This window comes from Ambystoma mexicanum, chromosome 9, assembly GCF_040938575.1.
Source record: "Ambystoma mexicanum isolate Mex_15411 chromosome 9, UKY_AmexF1_1, whole genome shotgun sequence".
In the NCBI taxonomy this organism is placed as follows: Eukaryota; Metazoa; Chordata; class Amphibia; order Caudata; family Ambystomatidae; genus Ambystoma; species Ambystoma mexicanum.
This window is the reverse complement of record NC_090931.1, coordinates 1,169,473,232-1,169,481,685: the sequence shown is the minus strand read 5'-3', so window position 1 is coordinate 1,169,481,685 and position 8,454 is coordinate 1,169,473,232. Positions and strand designations below refer to the sequence as shown.

The window sequence follows — 8,454 nt, the reverse complement described above, 5'->3', positions numbered from 1 at the left end:
CCGTTTTTCAAATTGAGCTCAGCCATGGTCAGCTTAATCTCAGAAACATCTTGAGCCACCAGGAGGATGGTCTTGTAGACATCTGAAAGGCTGGGGGTATCCTCCATCTCAGGAACCTGCTTAGGTTTCTTTGAGGCAGGGTTTTCAACTTGTCGGGGAGAAGCTGGATCCCCCCCCACCCCCAGGGCAGTGGGGGGCCAGCAGCCATATCCTCACCAGCTATGGGAGGCCCCAACACCTCCCATATGGCCCCCAGAAATGCAACAGAGTTCCAAGCAGGCAGCAACATGTTTCAAACTGCTTTATTTCTAAGCACAGAAAAGAGAAAAAAGCCAAAGAAAAGCATCGTGAGTTCAGGCGCCGTCTCCCCCGGGGCTGTCTTGCAAGTAAGTTTTATAATCACACTGCAGGCTGACCTCACAAAATTGGATCAGCTCCCAGAAACCTATCTCCTCCCGTTATTGGCTGCAGAGTGGTGGGTTACATATGTAGCACTTATAGAGAGCCTGATAATTGGATATTTACCTCCTGCGTCAGTGGGTTGATTTAGCTGTGCCAGCCCCCATTACCTAATCCTAATCATGTTGCAACGTGACTTTGTTCCCATAACTTTTAGCTGGACAAGCAGTTCGCACCTGGTTCTGGCTTGTTACAAATTATGTTTCAATGTTGTGCGTGTCCTTGAGAAAATGTCTTTCTTTCCCAGAAAGAAAAAAAAAGCACACTGGGTTGCCGTGATTTACTCGCATTTGTGGATAATTAAAAAATGTCTGTCTGCAGAAAGTAGTTTTATCTTGAATTTGCGGCCTTGGCAAGTCGGACTTGTTTTGCGAGGAATGTTGATAAGGCTCCCGCAGCCAGTGTTCAGTGTTCAGTGAGTGAAATGAACTTAGCTGTAATTTTCCTGAAACATAGCTTTACACTGTGCATTTAGTCCATGTTAGTTCATATAGGCATTTGCAAGGCTTTAAACAGGGATTTTTGTGTTTGTAGATTCTGATATTGCAGCATTGATTCTAATGTAGCATAGAAGTTGCACTGTTGGTGAAGTGGGTGTGTTTCAGCATATTTGTCACCCATGGGTGCGCTGGGGCGCTTGGGGTGCGGGGGCATGGATTTGGTCTCCATTTTCCCTCTTCAGTCCCCCCTCTGGTCGACTTTGTCGACCACACCACCAAGCAACATTCACCTCCTTCCGGTCTGCATATCTTTGCCAATTCCTTGAAGTGTCCATAATTTTCTGCATTGTTGTTGATCAACAGTACATATAGGAGTGTTCCCCTTCTGTGTTCCACCACACTCACTCCCCTTCGTACTTCCTCTGATCACAGGGAGTGGCCACCTTTATTACTGCTGGAACCATGTTGCGCACCGCTATCTTAGTCCGGCTCTTCCTTTCACCATGTCTCTTATTTGCATTCCGATGTCTTCTTCTGTTGTTCTCTTGCAATGTATCTCTATCTTGCACAATGGTGCTGTGCTCGGTACTCGTCCTTCCGTTATCACCTTCAAGCAACCAGGCAGTCATGATGTCATCCATCACCATGCAAGCACTAGCTAGTTCTTTGCTTTCTCTTTTCAGATGCATTTTTTGCTGATCATTCTTTGGTATGCTGGTACTTCACCCACTCATCCTTCTGTCTCGCTCGAGAAGTAATTCCCCCCTCTTTTTACTTCTCTGTCTGTTTCTCTTCTTCCGTTGTTTTCCACCTTGGTGAATGTGTCACTCTTCACATCTTCCTTGGTCATCACCAACAAGGGCATGCTGATGCGCTCCAATGAACACTCTCCTCCCCAATTCAGTGGTAGTTTCTCTTGACCTTTGGATGCATGTGCTCAATAGTAGTCCATAAGCAGTGATGTTCCTGCTCTCATCTCGCAACTTCTCTCAACCTTCTTGCATCCAGCATGATTGTCCACTTCTTGTCACTGTTGTGCTGGTAACATAACGTTGGTACCTTAACAGTATACGTCCTTCTTCAGTGACCATCTTTGCTCTTTTCTCTCACTCTGTTAGGCACTTATCATATTTTTGTCTCTTATTATTTTATTTGTTCTTCTCTCCTTTTGTTTTTCTTTCTTCTTTTATTATTTATTTATTTATTTATTTTTTCAATCTCAATGTTGCTGTCTTCCCTTGCAATCTTCTTCGCACCTTGTCATACATGGGCGTCATGCTCTGCTGTAGTAATTTCTGTTGTAATCAATTCTCTTCCGGCATATGTTAAAGAACAGTCAGGACAGCTCTCTCCAGTGGTGTCCCTACCAATTTTGTACATGTGTGCATGTTGTTGGTCACTTCTGATATGTGTGTTATGTGTATGTTTTACTCCCCTTGTGTCTGCCTTTAACTCTCCTTAGTTTAGCAGCAGCTTTTCCTTACCCACTGACGACGTAACTGTTCCTGCTTAGGTTAGGGAATGTTAGCAGGGGATACAGCGGTAATGCTCATTATTACAAATAATTTTCAAAGTACCACCCCCATAATTTCGTTCATCATTAATAGTCCCATCGTGAAGGTAAAAGTCCTTATTTGCGTGCCCATAACCACTTACGCTGCTGGGTCCTTGCAGCTGATGAGATGATAAAGTTGCCCGCCTGAAAATCGCAAGAAAAGCGTTAATACGTTAGTACATGTTAGTAACATCAAGCTCCGCGAACTAAACAATCACTAAGGGCAAAATCAAACCTCCCCCTGGACATTTCGTGTTTTCAAAATTTCTCAATATGGGTAGGGAAAATCTTGGGCTGTTTTTTCAATGGAAGCAAGGAAATATACTTCAGGGAAACATGCTCTAAGGGGTCTGAGGTTCTTGATAGGGTGGGCAATTGAGTGGGGAATACTACACAATGTTTTAATCAGTAGGCCTCACAGTTTCTAATGGAAGATAACATTAAGGAAATTTCCTACACATTTCTAACATCATACATACGCAACAACCTGCATGTGCGGGGAAAAGAGAAGAAACAAAACAGTGTTACAGCTGTAGGTGCACAAAATGTAATATGAAACTCAATTAAACTTTGGAAATGCGTGTGTCAGTCCCTATTCTAGTTGCTAGTGTGCGTTGGACCATGGGATGGCCATGTTTCCCTAACTCGGGAGTGTTCGTGCTATTTTGTAGTTCATGAAAATCTCTTGCGTTGGCCCTGTTGATCGTTGCTCCCTCGTTGCCAGGGTGGCCACCGCTTTGTAGGGCTTGACGCCTTACACTTCTGACCAAGTCTGTCAGGAGGGGAAAATGTCCCACTGTAGTCCATAGCCATTGGGTGTTGGTTGTCCGTTGTCTTCAGGCCTGCCCTGGGTCCTTTGTATCTGGCGAGAAATGAAATGGAAGCGCTTGAGACCTGAGAATTTACATATTCTTCATTTTCTTGACCTAACCTCTCTGCACTACTCTCACATTATTCAGTGTCCTAGTGGGAGGAGCCAACGGTACACCTATGCACCATCCTGTCACCACCTGGTGGCGTTCAATGGCGGTCTGACTGTAAATTATTACACAATTCGGAATGTACCCAGAAAATGGGTAGGCACTTAATTTTTGTGAAGATACTCATTACACACTTGGATCATATATATGCAATTTGGGTGCTAGTGTACAAATGGGCCTTTGGATCTTTGTATTTACTGTGCTTTTGTTATAAGTTATTTATAGTGCGTGCCTTTGTCCCGTGGGGCATCAGGCACTGACAAGCTAAATAGGGAAACATCAGGGTGGTAAATTTGTCATATAGGGTGGCTGTGTTTCTAAATTAAGTGCACCATGTTACTTAGTTAAGATAATCGCAGGGTTTTAAAATCTTATTTTTTTTTATTTATTTATTTATTTTTTTTTTCTATGGCTCCTCTCACACTTCTCAGGGCGTGCCTCGCAGTGAACTGCAGGCACTTTAAGCTGGTACTAACTGCAGGCACTTTAAGCTGGTTCTAATGAAACCCGCTACCAATTTGCTCCCATTCTCTCTATCCCACCCCATGTCCACTTTTTAAAGCTTACCTACTCTGTTAATTACTCATTTAGTCTAGTATTTTATTACTCCACTACTGTAATTACTGTTACATTTAAACAATATATATTTCTAATTACGGTTACATTTAAACAATATATATTTCTCCCCCCAATATCTGCTCTCAAATTTTAATACAACCATTATGCTCCAGTTCGTGCAACAATGACCTCTTTCCCTATGTGTGTTGGCTAATGCATTTGTGCCAGTGTTATTCTCAAAAGCGCTAGTGGCAGTACCACTTGCACTGTTATTGTGTCGCCAAATTAATTCTGTTGGGAACATGGATCATCCACCCTTTACCCCTATTTCTCTCCTCCTGTGGTGAACTGTCAATGAAATGTAGTCCTCCCCCCTCAAGTGCACCTTCTTCCACCTTGTGTGTCTCATTTAATTGTTCTGTGTTAATCGTGTATTCATGAGCCCAGTCTCCTTGCTGAAAGATGTGTGCTCAAAATGTAGCTAAATGTACTCTCTTGTGATGCGCTATCATTATGCACCCCCCTCTGTACCGTGCACCCCCATTATTCTTAAACAATCTTCCTTACTTTCAACATGTGTATGTCTGGTGTTTAACAAGTTATGTATTTCTCTGTTAATAAGGTGGTCATATCCACATTGCTCATGATGTCACAAATGTCTCTTCCCTAATGCATGGCCTAATCGCCCCACTGTCACCCAGAAAAGAAAATGTTTTGATACCTATCACCACCCCTATGCAATTGTCCTCTACATTATTGAGTGTGCGTGAGTGTGTGTGTCGGCGCGCGTCTCGCCCGCTCTGTCGGTGAAGCGGAGCATGAGTGTGTGTGGCACAGTCAGTCAAATCAAGTTTGTCTTGGGCTGTCCTATTAGCGGTATAATGTCAATCTATGTCCTTTGAAAGATTTGTTCCCCATCAGGAAGACCCCACCTAGTCATGTAACCGGTACCATTGCTATTGTGTCAGTGTTCTGTATGGGTGCTGGCTGCTGTGCAGTGCCCCTGTGTTGTTATTCTAGTCAGTCCTGGGGTAGTGGTGCTGTCATTTGTTGTGTCTGTACATGTAGTGGTGACAGTACCTGCATTGGTGCTTGTGGTGTCTGCTGAAATGATCCCATCCTGCCCCATGTATCCTCCCCACATGGGCGGTTCATATTGTGGTGATTGTTGACACTGCTATTGTGATTCTTGTGCGTGTGTGTTGAAGCTGTTTTTAACTGCCCCTCCCATCACATGCTTAAATAATTTATTTTGTGCCTACTTGTCCTCATCTGCCTTTCTCTGCCCCTGTGTCATCAAATATTACACTCCCGGAGGTTCAGAAGGGTGAGTCCCCTTTTCCCTCTGCTCGTGTTTTTTCAACATCAGCTGACCCCTCGCATTTTCCTTTTCCTTCGTGCACACAGTTCAACTGTAGCCATGTGCTTTTAAAGCTATTCCCGTGTAAGTGCTGTGTATGTGTGTCCTTAGCGATTGCTGCACATGTGCTTTTAAAGCTATTCCCGTGTAAGTGCTGTGTATGTGTGTCCTTAGCGATTGCTGCACGCTTCTGGAGAAGCCGCCTATGAGCAGCCATGGTCTTTTTAATTTACCTTCAGTACTTTTGAATCTTTGCACACTATGTTTTACTGACTTATTTCAGCATGGAAGCTGTGTGCTACACAACAAGTGAAGGGGAGTCATTTCTGTATTGTGTGATACATTTTACCTCTATTCAATTCGAAAATTTCGGTAGTCCGCTGTTCAGGGAGCAAAAGTTAGAAGATAATTGAACATTTTTTCAACTTCTGTGAGCCTTCTTGGCTCCGCACCTTAGCCAGTGCACTCCACGTGCAATCCATCTTCACCAAACCATTGCCTTCTCCGGCACACTCCCACAATCTTGCGCATGTGTCTTCCACACACCGCCTCTTGGTCACCTATTCTCCAAATCCAAAACCACACCACTATCTCCTCACCATCAAAACTTTGTGTCCTTATACATCAATCTGAAGGTGACGTCACCAAACTAAAAACACAATGCAAATGAAAAGACAAATGTGCATACACAGAAAAATAACCCATTTCTCCCAACCCCACAAAAAATCCCAAAATAAAACCCCACAATCCCCACAGCTGTCTTCCTGTCTCAACTGGAACAAGGTAAACCACAATAAACTCTTATAATTGAACTGCACACACCGCGTCGCCTAGTGCATGATACGCTCCTCACCAGGGGACCTTAACCAGCCAACTATCTTCCGCACTTCGGGAACAATCTAGCTACCTCCTGCGGGAAAACATCATCCACTCACTGAACTAAAACGCTCAATTAGCAGGGAACCTCATCTACTCATTGATCTATAACGTCAATTCATAGGAAATCCAGACCCCGTACATGAAATCACCATCCAGACCAATCAGCGCGGCAATCCTGTTCTAGACCAATCAGCGCGGCACTCCTGTTCTAGACCAATCAGCGCGGCACTCCTGTTCTATGTGTAGGGAGTCACTACCCCACCCAATATGCTCAAAAACACAAGAAGGGACCACTGCCACCACCCCAGTCCCAACTACAATTCACGTGCCGATCAATACCAATGCGCTGAATTTTGTGACAATGTACAATCACCCACCACCCAATTTACAATCCCTCCCTAAAAACAAAAAAAAAAAAAAAATTAAAAAAAAACACTTTAACATTTCTACTTTAAACATTTCCCCCCCTCAGAGCCCATGTTGCTTGTTTACTTACATTTTCCTATGCTGCACTGGCAATTGCACCACTGCTGGACACTCCCTCAATGCGCTTCACCGGACCCCTTCTCCTGCAGGGCTCTCACCTGCCCTCAAGCGGGGTATTTCCAAGTGGCCCCCGAAGCCTTTAGCCGGTTACGCGTTTTTCCGGTGGTCTTCAGGTGCAGGCGAGGGTCTCACAGCTTCCTTGAGTCGGCGGCAGGGAGCTCAGTCCATCACAGGGCTTGCGCAGGCAGAGCTCAATTACCCATGTTACAATGAGCAATGAGCCTCACAGAGGGCACCAACTTGTCGGGGAGAAGCTGGATCCCCCCCCACCCCCAGGGCAGTGGGGGGCCAGCAGCCATATCCTCACCAGCTATGGGAGGCCCCAACACCTCCCATATGGCCCCCAGAAATGCAACAGAGTTCCAAGCAGGCAGCAACATGTTTCAAACTGCTTTATTTCTAAGCACAGAAAAGAGAAAAAAGCCAAAGAAAAGCATCGTGAGTTCAGGCGCCGTCTCCCCCGGGGCTGTCTTGCAAGTAAGTTTTATAATCACACTGCAGGCTGACCTCACAAAATTGGATCAGCTCCCAGAAACCTATCTCCTCCCGTTATTGGCTGCAGAGTGGTGGGTTACATATGTAGCACTTATAGAGAGCCTGATAATTGGATATTTACCTCCTGCGTCAGTGGGTTGATTTAGCTGTGCCAGCCCCCATTACCTAATCCTAATCATGTTGCAACGTGACTTTGTTCCCATAACTTTTAGCTGGACAAGCAGTTCGCACCTGGTTCTGGCTTGTTACAAATTATGTTTCAATGTTGTGCGTGTCCTTGAGAAAATGTCTTTCTTTCCCAGAAAGAAAAAAAAAGCACACTGGGTTGCCGTGATTTACTCGCATTTGTGGATAATTAAAAAATGTCTGTCTGCAGAAAGTAGTTTTATCTTGAATTTGCGGCCTTGGCAAGTCGGACTTGTTTTGCGAGGAATGTTGATAAGGCTCCCGCAGCCAGTGTTCAGTGTTCAGTGAGTGAAATGAACTTAGCTGTAATTTTCCTGAAACATAGCTTTACACTGTGCATTTAGTCCATGTTAGTTCATATAGGCATTTGCAAGGCTTTAAACAGGGATTTTTGTGTTTGTAGATTCTGATATTGCAGCATTGATTCTAATGTAGCATAGAAGTTGCACTGTTGGTGAAGTGGGTGTGTTTCAGCATATTTGTCACCCATGGGTGCGCTGGGGCGCTTGGGGTGCGGGGGCATGGATTTGGTCTCCATTTTCCCTCTTCAAGCTTCACCAATCTTTTTCTTAGAACTCATTTATAATTTCTTTATAAATATCTTCAGGGAGAGGTCCAGAGCAGTTGAGTTAAGCTGCTACTCCGCTGCCATCCATTCTAGAATCCCCGCATGGCATTTTGTATTATGCAAAGTTCGCCGGCACAGTGCAAAGTAGGAAAGACCACTGGCGTAACAGGGGCCCTGCAGCCCCGTGGTGCGGGGGCCCCACCAGCACATGTCCTAGGAGGGGGCCCCACAGGAGAAAAACAAATATATATATTTTTTTTTAAAAAACGTTTTTTTTCTTTTTGAATTCAGTCTTCATTCATAAAGAAATTATTTCTGTAACAGAAATAATTTCTTTCTGAAGGCAGAGTGACTACAAATAGAACATTTCTTTTTGAAGTCCGAGAGCTCTGCCCTCCCCATGGAATGGAAGACGCTAGGCTCGAGGC

At 44.5% G+C, this 8,454-nt stretch overlaps 1 long non-coding RNA gene across 1 annotated transcript; it reads right to left on the bottom strand.

Annotated features, from left to right (window-relative positions):
- Positions 1–286: 286 nt before the first annotated feature.
- On the bottom strand, positions 287–8,002 carry LOC138488999 (uncharacterized). Its single transcript, XR_011274742.1, has 2 exons — positions 6,728–8,002; positions 287–3,316 (listed from the first exon to the last, which is right to left on the bottom strand). It is a non-coding gene; the product is annotated as an uncharacterized lncRNA (long non-coding RNA).
- Positions 8,003–8,454: the final 452 nt, after the last annotated feature.